The following is a 12,336-nucleotide window of genomic DNA, read 5'->3' as shown; positions in this document are numbered from 1 at the left end:
TACCATATTGCAAACAATGCACCTCTAAACACCAACTCCCAAACATCAACCACAAAACACCAGGAAGTACACTCAGTCTGCCTTCAAAATAAAAGCCTGGGAGTGTGCATTAGGGAAAAATGCTGTCATGAAGGTAAGGCCAACAACATTTAATCTATGGCTACAAACAGATACCGCAGATAGATGCAGTTTCTTGATTTCTCTCTTTTTATTTGAATTTGATTAATGTATTGTTGTGTATTTCCTGTTTTTTTCTCTTTTAATTTATTGTTACTGATGTATTTTTGTACATACACTATTGTCTTTTTATTTAGTATTACGAGTTAGTATTATTATTATTATACAGTGAACTATAAAGTATCCCAGAGAATCTTGACAATTAGTTTAAATATATCTATATATATTTTATTTTATTAATGTAATTCCCTTACATTGATGTTGATGCTTTTTAAATTGTAATTGAAGACCTTTTATTTTATTTTGTTTTTTAGATCTCACTATTTGGAAATGCAAGTAGTTTTATGTGCAACATAGAAAGACCCTGCTTTTTATGATGCCAGTGTTTTTCTAAACTGGTTGATCCTGTTATTCTTCTTTTATAAATAATATAAAATGACACATGTAATCTGATTAGTCAGTTTTGATCAAATCAATGTATGACTTAGCTTTATGTCATACCTTTCATGCACAAAGTGAAGCCCAAAGCACTTAACAGTTGCGCAACAGAAACAAACACAGCAAAGAGATGATTTCAAAATTATACAATTACCTTCATTCAATAATAAAAGTAGAGAAGGTCATAAAAATACTGAAGCTGACAGCTGCTACAGTTATAAGGCTATATTTTAAAAAATACTTTTGAGTTCCTGGCACATAAATTATACTATTTCTTGTCGCACTGTTGTCATAAACATCTTTTTCAACACTAAATTTGAGCTTAAAGCAATATCAATATACAAAAAAATATATTTTATAAAAAAAATTTAAAAATAACATTTTTTTTTAATAAATTTGGGCTATATATATATTTTTTTTTTTGGTAAAAAAATAAAAGTAAAATCTAGAAAAAACTATTATTTACTTCTTTATCAACAAAAAAGCCTTTTATTTTGTGAGCTGTAGGCGGAAACGTGTCGCTTTCTTCAGCTGACTGACTCGTTGGTTTGGAGCCGCTGTTGTTTCCACTGATATCGGGTCGATATGGTGATAACGTCGGGGTGCAGGCCGCTGGTGTGGCCGCGTTCAACCACATGACAATACCATGAACAAAATAAAGACCGTGTGTCGTTGTCTAAGCGTGTTTTTCATCCAAAACCCACGACGTTTTAACCCGCATATCAACGATGAAACACGGCTGCTGTGTTAAACGTGTCGCTGCCTTTGTGCCACTGCGTTAAAAAAATAACGCCATAAACCAAACTAGCACCATCTTTGTTTTAACACAATATGTTAAAAAAACGACAACATTAACGGAAAATAGCGGTTGAAAGCTGCGTCTTTCCCGTTACGACCGACCGAGGCATCTTTTTTTCCAGCCTCTTTTCTCCATCTGTTCACATCCATCTTCGAGCAAATAACACCACAAAAATCAGAATTAAACACGCTCACCTTGCCGCAGGTGGTCCACAGTGGCTGTGTTTTCGGTAAAAAGCACCAGGAGCTGTCGGTAAACCGAGCTGGTGGTTGTGGTAGTCCTTGACGTGTGGGAATATTGTTGTCTCTGTGTGACTGCGGGGCAGACAGCGGCGGTGCATCGCAGGATGGGCAGGGCCGGAGCGGCACGTCATCCTGAGGTCACACGCTGGTCCCAGACTGGATTATCTAACCCTGGGTGGGACGGCTGGCTCTCGTCGGGCCTGCCAAACTCATCCAGGGATCTGCTTTAGCTTTGATTAATTAAAAAAGAAAGAAAAAAAAGAGAAAAGAAACATCAATAATGATAATAAATAAATAAATAAACCTCAAATGTTATTCTATGGATTCAATTGAACCCAGTTTGTACACCATTTCATTTCACAATTTGAAATTGGGTTGATCTATTTCAAAAACATGGGGAGAACTTAACAAAAATGGCCTAAAAGAAAAGAATTATTATTATTATTATTAGTAGTAGTAGTAGTAGTAGTAGTAGTAGTAGTAGTAGTAGTATTATAAATAAATACATAAACCTCAAATGCTTTTCTATGGATTCAACTGATCCCAATTTGTACACCATTTCATTTCACAATTTGAAATTGGTTTGATCTATTTCAAAAACATGGGGAGAACTTAACAAAAATGGCCTAATAATAATAATAATAATAATAACAATGACTAAAAAAAGACAAAACAATAATAATAAAAAAAACCCCACCACCACCCCCCCCATCATCCCCACAAAAAAAAAAACCAACCCCCAATACAAAAAAAACCCCCCATCCAACCCCCAACACCAAAAAACCACACCAAAATAAAACCCCCCCCACACCCCACCCCAACCCCAAAATAACACCAACCAACCCCCCCCCCAAAATAAAAAAACCCCCAAACCCCCCCCAAACCCAAACCAAAATCACAAAAAAAAAAACCCACCCCATATCCCCCCATATAAAAAAAAAAACCCCAACCCAAAACCAAAAAAAACCAACCATCCCCCCCCCCCCCCCAATACCCCCCCCCCAAACAAAAAACCCCCCCCATCCCAACCCCCCCCACCCCCCCCCCACACCCACAAAGCCCCCCCCCCCCCACCCCCCCCCCCCCCAAATAACAAAAAAAAAAAAAAACCCCCCACAAAAAAACCCAAAAAAAAAAAAACCAACAAATCCCCCAAAAAAAATTACCCCCCCCAAACCCCCCCACCCCCCCCCCCCCCCCACCCCCCCCCCCCAACCCCACCATACCACCCAAAAAAACCCCCCCCCCACCCAAAAAAATCCCCAAAAAACCCCAATAATCCCCCCCAAAACAACTCCCCCCAACAAACCCCCCCCCCCCCCCCAAAACCCCCCAAAAAAACCCCCCCAAAAAAACCCCCCCCCCACCAAAAAAAACCAACAACCCCAAACCCCCCCCCAAAAACCCAAAACAAAACCCAACCCCCCAACCAACACATAAAAAAACCCCCAAAAAAAAACCCCACAAAAAAAAAAACCCCAAAACAAAACCCCCAACCCCCAAAACAAAAAAACCAAAAAAACCCCAAAAAACAAAAAAAAAAACCACCCCACCCCCACCAACCAACCCCCCACCCCCCCAACCCATAACCCCCAAACCCCCCCCCCCAACAAAAAACCAAACACAAAAAAACCAAACCCACAAAACCCCCCCCACCCCCCCCCAAAAAAACCCAACCCAAAACCCCAAAAATAAAACCATAAAACCACACACCAACCCCACACTAACCCCCAATCAACCCCCCCAAATCCCCCCCCCCCCCCCCCCAACAAAAAAAACCCATCCTTCCAAACCCCTATTCATACAACCTAACCAACCCCCCAACCCCCACCCCCCCACCCCACAAACAATTGCCCTCCTAACAACCACCCAACAACCAAACATAAAACCAACATCACCACAAACCCCCAAAAACCAATACCCAAAATAAAAATCCAAAAATCAAATTTTTTTTACCCCCCCCCAAAACCATTTTTTTAATTCATTACTTCCCCATTTAAATGATTCCATCATTACTTTACTCAATTTATTAATGTGAGAAACTTTCTAAACTGTTTAAACCACATCTGATTAATTTGTCTTTTCCACATGAAATAAAAAAGTTGCCATACAAGTGTCCTAATAATTTAAACACCTCTATACGTCAGCTTTCCCCTCAATATACTGCAAAGCCTACATAGAAACTAGCTGTGTGCTTGCCCAGGAGACACCCATGTGATCCTCAGAAAATTAATGCAAAAAATTTGCTCTGGAATAATTAATGCATGCCAATGAAGTTATTCTGTTATGTGCCAAGTTCGCTGCCCCAACTACAACCATGTGTAATAATGTTTGCGATCCACTGTTGGCCAAAAATAAAAAACTACGTTTGAAGTCCCAGAACTAAATTTAATTCCTAACCACTCCCACCTTAACTGCCTATATTGGCCAACGCAACACTGTTTGGCAATTCTAAACATGGCAACAATTGCATTTTTATAAACGATATTAAAAACAGTATCGTCTTCAACCCCCCAGCCCTGATTTATTTCTAATTCATTTCTCAGCAAAGTACAGAATTTTTCCCCAAAACATTGGCACATTTAAATGCCTGTGAAGATGCTACCCGTCAGGTTTACTACTCGACTGTCAAATAGAACTGCAATAAACTTTTATTTTTCCACACCAGCACTGTAAGATATATTTAACCCTAATTGTTAGGATGGCCTCATAGACCAGGCCTCCAATTCTAGGAATAAGGGATCTGTTCCCAAATACCAAAAAACCCAAATGTATCGTACACATAACTGATCCCCTCAAGACCATGGTCTTGTTGGAACCACAATAGCCCCAATTTCAAGCGAAAGGTCTTATAAGAACTTTGCCCAAACAATACAGTGCTCCCCAAATGCAAGGTCATAATCACTGCTCACCCAATTTTTACAGCAAACAAACCCTAACTATGTGCTTCCCCCCAATCAAGCAGGAACCCAATACAGATTTACACTACCTGTTGACTAGAGTTTACAAACCCCCACCCTTTGCCTCTCAGTCGATTTGTTTTTCTTTTAGCAGTTTTATCGTAGCAAGTCGTACTGTATTCAACATATGCCCCCATATTTAGCCAAGCGAGTAAAAAACATTGTACTCGTATTTAATGTTAACTTTGCTCGACTTAGTGAATTGCTACCATTATGGTACTCCTGTGTTTGCTGAAAAAAACCCACTTTTGATGGTAACCGCTCAGGTACTTGCCAAAAAAATAAAAAAAATTGCTGCCCCATTTTTAGCAGAGCTGGGGCTGATGGGTAGCCAGGCTGTTAAAGAAACTTCGTAAATGTGAATGTTATGCGAATGGCTTGAGTCCATAGCGCATAGGAAAATCTATTGGATTTGTTTTGAAGCTTGAATTATATGTCCCCCCCCCCCAATTGCCTGAGCTTGCTGGGCACTGTATGTTATTTCTCCTTGTACTCGGGTATCCAAAACTGCTGCAGCTGAAGCTTCACAACCCGTGAGGCACAGCCCACCTAAAAAATAAGCAAAGTGCTGCCCCGGTGACACTTTCCCGCCCATTTTTTGAACAGCATTTTGCGCTAGGGGCTTGGACCACTAGCATTGGGTCTGGCTTCAGGTGTGTTGCATGGCCAAAAAAGCCACTTAAAAACCCCTGGTTGGAATTATTAATACAGCCGGCTGACTGGTTTTCCAAAGAGGATAAGGAGGACGGGTTGGCTTGGACGGGTAACCATTCCACAGGAATGCTGGCGCTGATTTACCCAGCACAAACCAAAGACGAATTTGGAGCAAAAATGAAAATGGGCCCCCAAAATATTCACTCAAAGTACCATGAATTTTCTTGTCCCCAAAAAAACGCAACAGTTTAGCCAAACCACTCAAAATGCCCATATCTTCGTAGAAGAACTTGACCAGATTTGCTGACAGGCATGAGCAAGTAGCCACGGGTAATTTACGGGTATGCCAGGCTGCATTTCCACGCTGAAGACTGCTCATCGGCAGCAGCCTGATCATCGGACACTTTCTAACTCGTCTTGAGGGCGACATGAGGCATGCCGGACACACATGATTTGCGGATGTGTTGAGCAGCGGCTCAGTGGTATCTGGAGCCGGGGAACCGGGGGCTTTTCCTGACTGCTCCTACAAGGCTGCAGTGTGTTGGGTTTAAGAGCTGTGGGAGGCTGAGCTGTTTGTTTAAATCCGCACATGATGGGAGATAAAGTCAGCCTGATCTACTAGGCTGCTCGATTATGAAAAATCTGGGAGCTTTTTTAACCCTTGTCTGAACCGTAGGTCTCAGTCTTGTTTTCATTGTGCAATGGAAAGGGTAGACCCGGTCAGGGTTAGCATGCCACTTTAAGATGGTAGCCGAGGCTGCTGGTACGGGTTCTAGCTGATAGTACGGCTGCCCAAAATGGAAAATTTTAGTTAACACACATCCAGGTCCAATGCAAAAAATTGCTGGGGCTTGGAAAGGTGTTACGGGTCCCAGCCTAGTAGCGGGCAGGTGGGGAGCGCTGGCTTGCGGTGCGGGAAGGGGCCATGGAAAAAAAAATGGCAAAGTGGCTGGCGCGCTGGGGTTAGATGGTATATGCCAGGGCGTGCAATGATTGCTTTGGGGCAGGGAGTCTCGCGTGGCCAGGCTGGGGAGAACGGGAGAGCTTTTTCAAGGGAGACGTGGCCCTCGGCGTACGGGTAGCGTCAGCCATGAAACACGCCCAACAGCTGGGGGCAGGCGTTTATTAGAACGGCAAAACAAAGGGATAGCCAAACACATACTTCCTACCCCCCTACATATCACTAAAATTTGCTATTAAACCCTTTGAAAAGCGGGCAATATCATGCATCAGGTGCTGCTGCAGGCCTGGGGCATGGGCATTTGTGAAGGGTCGGACTAGCCAGAGTCTGGCTGCGCTGGCAGGTGGTAGATTGTGGGCTGGGGCTTATGGGTTGACAAGGTGACTGGGTAGCCAAGGCTGCTGGTTTGGCTGGGGGCTGTGGGGGGGCGGCTGTGCTGAAAATTTGTAAAGGTGAAAACAAAAGGTGGGGCATGTATCACGGGCGGCTGCGCGCCATGGGGTTGGGCGGTTGGATGGGTTTGGGGGGGTGAAAACTCAAAGGCGCCTAAATTATGAATGCTTTAAATTATGTTTGGAAAAGGCCCATGTGCTGCGGGGATTGGGGATGCCCGATAATTAAATCGGGGTCCACGATAATTCAAGGCCTGCAATAATGGGGCTTATGCCGTCCTACCTACAATTACTAAATCTACTGGGTATTAAAGGCTTGGTTTAGGGGCGTTGAGGCAGACAATGGGCTGCGGCTTAAAATGGGCTGTGCCGGGGTTGTTGCCCCGTATACGGGTGCCGAGCCTGGGCGTCGCCGGGCTGGGGATTGGTTGTGCTTCGGGCGCTGTGCGGGGCTGGGAAAAAAAAAACTTGGCTTGGATGGTACGGGTAGCCAGGCTGCTGGGGTGGCTTTGGGGGAGTGGGGCTAGCGGCCCCTTGGATGCGGTAAAGGGTAGCCAGGCGCCGCTTGGGATAGCTTGGGGGCTGGGTTGGGGCTGCGGCCTTTGGATGGGTACGGGTAGCCAGGCTGCTGGGGCTTGGGCTGGGGCTTGGGCTGCAGGCTTGGATGGGTACGGGTAGCCAGGCTGCTGGGGTTGGGGCTTTGGGCTGGGCGGCTGCAAGACTTGGATGGGTACGGGTAGCCAGGCTGCTGGGGCTTGGGGGGCTGGGGCTTGGATGGGTACGGGTAGCCAGGCTGCTGGGGCTTGGGGCTGGGGCTTGGATGGGTACGGGTAGCAGGCTGCTGGGGCTTGGGGCTGGGTTGGATGGGTACGGGTAGCCAGGCTGCTGGGGGCTGGGGCTGGGGCTGGATGGTACGGGTTGGGTAGCCAGGCTGCTGGGGGGGCTGGGGCTGCGGCTTGGATGGGTACGGGTAGCCAGGCTGCTGGGGCTGGGGCCTGGGGCTGCGGCTTGGATGGGTACGGGTAGCCAGGCAGCTGCTTGGGTGGGATCCAGACCTTGGTTGATAATTAAATTGGGGCTTGGATGGGTGGGTGGTCCTGGCTGCTGGGGCCCAGGCTGCGATGGCTTGGACGGGCGGGGGTATGCAGGCTGCTGGGGCCCAGGCTGCGGCTTGGACGGGCGGGGTATGCAGGCTGCTGGGGCCCAGGCTGCGGCTTGGACGGGCGGGGGTATGCAGGCTGCTGGGGCCCAGGCTGCGGCTTGGACGGGCGGGGGGTATGCAGGCTGCTGGGGCCCCAGGCTGCGGCTTGGACGGGCGGGGGTATGCAGGCTGCTGGGGCCCAGGCTGCGGCTTGGACGGGCGGGGGTATGCAGGCTGCTGGGGCCCAGGCTGCGGCTTGGACGGGGGGGGGTTTGCGGTATGCAGGCTGCTGGGGCCCAGGCTGCGGCTTGGACGGGTACGGGTAAGCAGGCTGCTGGGGCCCAGGCTGCGGCTTGGACGGGTAGGGTATGCAGGCTGCTGGGGCCCAGCTGCTGCGGCTTGGACGGGTACGGGTAAGCAGGCTGCTGGGGCCCAGGCTGCGGCTTGGACGGGTAGGGTAAGCAGGCTGCTGCGGCTTGGACGGACGGGTACTGGGGGCCCAGGCTGCGGCTTGGCCGGGTACGGGTAAGCAGGCTTGGGGCCCAGGCTGCGGCTTGGACGGGTACGGGTAAGCAGGCTGCTGGGGCCCAGGCTGGTATCTTGGACCCTTGGACTGGGAGCTCATGTCCCAAAATGCCAGGTGCAGAGTCATGATTGGAAGCTGTTGATAAAGGATCACCCAACTAGGTCAATTCATGTATCCTCCCCTTTATTTAAAAAATAAATAAAGATCACTGAATTCACCATCTTACAAAAAACATTTTTGAAATTCAACAAGATTTTTTTCTCAAGTCAGTCATCTTTGCACCTTATTGTAATGTGACCTGCAGTCTTACATTTAATGCTCGCCTGAAGCTCTCCAATAAGCACCAGCCATATCAGCACCACACTAAAAAAAAGACAAATTTGTCAGCAGTCATTTTAGAAGTTCTAGATGTGAAATGTTCAGCAAAAAACAAACTATCCAAACTTACCTTGGAGCAAGTCGCATGGCTTCAGCCAGATACACGATCAAATGCAAACTAAAGTGCCTCTATCTGACTTCAGCTGACCCAAGACAACCAAAAGTCTGTCTGTGTTCTCTCCTCAGCAGCACAATGGTTGGTAACCTGCAAGGCAACTTTTGTACCCTGTTCTGGCAGCTCTCTGGTCCCAAAAGGTTGATTGGGAACAGGTGAAAGCAATGTGGCTGCGTTTAGTGTGAAACAGGTGTGCTTCATTTAGAATCATCTACTCTAATCTTTACTCTCGTGAGAATGAATCTTTCAAGTTTTAAAGCCTGACACTCTGTTCATTCAGGTTTAAAAAAAAAATTCAGTCATTACTGCATATAAACCAATGTGATTTGCAGAATCAAAATGTAGCCTTGTTTCTTCGCCAAATTATTAAATAAAATATACTGAAGGAAGATCATGTGCATTTAGTCAGAGAAATGCCCCAATTTAGAGAGATTTATTAATTGATTTTTGAAATAAGAAAAACTTTAAATCACTTTGCTTTTTAGCAAAGTGATTTAACAGTGAATGAATTCTCGTTCTCAAAAGGATTTGTACAATACATATTTTTACCCTGTTGTTTGTACGATGCAGAGTGCATGCATGCTGCAGGTCAAGACTGGGTGAGTCAAAAATTCATCATCTTTCTTGTGGGAGGCTTGTTTTAGTTTTTTTCACAGCTTTCGTTTTGTAATTTATTTTGAGTAATTCTGAATTAAAGGCCGTTTTTGTTTTTGTTGCTGTTGTTGTTTGACATTTTTCTGCATTGGGTGCTATTATTTTTAATACTTTAAGTAGATGTTCCTGATCATACTTACTTTTATTTAAATAACATTTTCAAAGCAGGACTTTTATGTGTAAATTAATATTATCACAGTCTGGTATTAGTGCTTTATTTAAATAAAGGATCCATATACTTCTGCCATGATTGGTATTAAGTTGTATAAAATTTAAAAAAGTACAAGTAGGTTACCTCAAAAGCTTAAAAAATTTAATGATAGCAGTTGGGAAATATTCTGTTTCTACTCAATACTAAAAACTACTAATATTTTTTATTACCACAATTCATATTTTATCTTGAAAGCTTAAAAAAAATTGTAAGGGTAAATAATACACCAGAGTGCATTTTAAAAAAGCACAAACTGGAGCCTGTCCCCGGTTCTGACATAGACAAATATGGTAAAATGGCTTATCTTGGATGAGAGTACAGCTAATTTTAATTATGTTTTTAAGCCTTTGTCCAGAGCAGCAATCTAGAATTATAATCTAACCATCTAATGTTGCATTCATCACATTTTTATCTTGATTTGACTCCATTTATCTGAGCTGAACCTCCCTCAGACGCCCTCCCGGCTCCCTCTCAGTCCTGCTGAGAGTCAGCAGTTTAACAGAGCGCAGTGTCTCATTTTATGAAACCTTTATGTTCCCTGTGGGAAGACTGTTATTGCTGCAGCATTGAAAGGTTTGGAGAGCTCACAGTATAACAGATTATGAAGGATCATTAAACACCAGTTGTTACAACAGCAGTAAGGAACATAAAAAAAACAAATAAATACACAAGAAATACATTTTTTTAAAGATAGATTCACAGATCAGACTTATATTACCAGATGGAAGCACACAAAAGTGCACACTGTATTTACGGAAATATGTGTCGGATATGCACATGCACACTGTTTCAAGAATCTTGGGTCCAAAATAAGTTAAATAACTGTTTTCCCCTTAAAATTACAACGTGCTTCTGTACAGGTGGGAATTACCAGAGGACCAACAATATTACTGCAATACCTGTGCAAACTGGCTTTTTTTAAAAACATGGAGAGAAGGCAATGAGCAAATTAAGAAGAAACCACAAAAAAACAAAAAACAAAAACAAACAAGGAAATGACACAGGGAAAAGGTGCTTAAAATTAAACATAATTCTGTGTAAATATGCTGATTTTAAATGTAGTTTGAATACTTTTCCTATTTTTTTTCTAAAAAAAAAAAAAAGCAAAAATTCAAAGTTCAAAAGTGCAATATACTAAACACATCAAAAGTAACAAGTATATATGATCCAAAAACACTACAAAACTAACAATCTAGAATGTACATAGACATAACTGGAAACATAGTACAAAAAATAGTGAAAAAACTTGACGTGTTTTATTTACAATATTGTACTATGTGTTGTATTTATTATATTTTTGCATAATACTGCTTTCTTTTCATGGACACATGTCCCCCATGTAGCAGTGTCAGACAGCTCCTGTCAGCTCTGCTCTGATTGCCTCAGCCTGAGAGCAGATTGTCTCCTAATCAAGCAGATCAAAATCACCTGAGAGATGAATGTGCTCGTGCCTTTATTTTACTTACTCTGTGTTGATTTAAAAAAAGGGCCCTGATGAGGATCTTTGACCAAAATGTTGCAAAAATTTAAATTTATTAGGAGCTTTTAGTGCAGTGCAGAGATCTTTTGTGTGACTCTTACCAACAGCTCTGCACAGATATTATCACCACAGTCACTTTGAACTCCACTGTAGTACATTTAATGTTTCTGAGATACGGACGAATAAAAAATTTAAGGGATGCTCATATGCCTCCAAAATGTAGATTCCCCCTTTTACTCTTTTTTCTTGAATCTCAGATTAGTATTCAATTAATCTTATAGTGATAGACCTGTGCTGGGTCAGTCAGACATACATGTGCAGATTTATGTCCCTTTTGTTCCTTATGTAGGCTGAGCTCCATCTGCTGGTTATGTGAAATTACCGCATTCACCAAAGAGCTGTTTTTGTGTGTGTGTGTGTGTGTGTGTGTGTGTGTGTGTGTGTGTGTGTGTGTGTGTGTGTGTGTGTGTGTGTGTGTGTGTGTGTGTGTGTGTGTGTTTTATTTTACCCTTCACTGAAGGATTGCCCCCTGTGGTTGTTATTTGGAAAGCTAAAACATGAAATCATCATAAACATAAATAAAGCGTTCTGAACATTTTCAACTATTTTTTAGGTCACTGGTCACTTTTTATTATTTTCTTGTATTTTGAAAAATATCAAACCAATTTGTTCAGGTGTCAAAGGGTCAAGGAGCTTGTAAAAGGCATTTGAATGCAGCACAAGAAAACTGGTGATAATTTAGGGTTTTTGCTTAGACGATCATGCTTTAAGATCTGTACCTCACTGTCCTCAAACAGACAAGACAATCCCCTTTTCTGTTTTATTTAATCATATGTTTACATCTCACTGTGAATTAATGTTTTTAATGCACATAGATGGTGAAAAAAAAAAAAAACACTGCATGCGTTAAGGCTCATTAATTAATTTGTCACCTGTTGGTAGACCTGTGGGTACTTGGAGGGTATGAAGTACTTTTTTCTGCCACTAGATGACATCAACTGACATGAAAAACAACGCTGCTGCACAGCCGAGCAGCTGGAAGTTAACACAGTGGTGATGTTGGTTTAATTTGAAGACTTGTAGAGTGATTAATCAATGTAACCGGCATACAAAGCCAGTAAGGTTTATGGGTCTTGTGGTAGATGACACTGAATCTTGCACACATTAAATCAATCTTTAATCCTTTAACAACTTTGGTAATTCAAGTT

At 43.4% G+C, this 12,336-nt stretch overlaps 1 protein-coding gene across 4 annotated transcripts in view; it reads right to left on the bottom strand.

Annotated features, from left to right (window-relative positions):
• The window catches only part of rusc2 (RUN and SH3 domain containing 2), a 52,822-nt gene extending 51,067 nt beyond the window's left edge, over nucleotides 1–1,755 (bottom strand). For all 4 annotated transcript variants that reach the window (XM_042487833.1, XM_042487834.1, XM_042487835.1 and 1 more), the window contains exon 1: nucleotides 1,609–1,755. The gene's annotated coding sequence lies outside the window, so the exon portion shown is untranslated. The remainder of the gene's footprint in view (nucleotides 1–1,608) is intronic.
• Between the last annotated feature and the right edge of the window lie 10,581 nt (nucleotides 1,756–12,336).

The sequence above is a fragment of the Plectropomus leopardus genome, chromosome 6, assembly GCF_008729295.1.
Source record: "Plectropomus leopardus isolate mb chromosome 6, YSFRI_Pleo_2.0, whole genome shotgun sequence".
In the NCBI taxonomy this organism is placed as follows: domain Eukaryota; kingdom Metazoa; phylum Chordata; class Actinopteri; order Perciformes; family Serranidae; genus Plectropomus; species Plectropomus leopardus.
The sequence above is the reverse complement of the archived record's forward strand: the minus strand, read 5'-3'. Positions and strand labels throughout refer to the sequence as shown.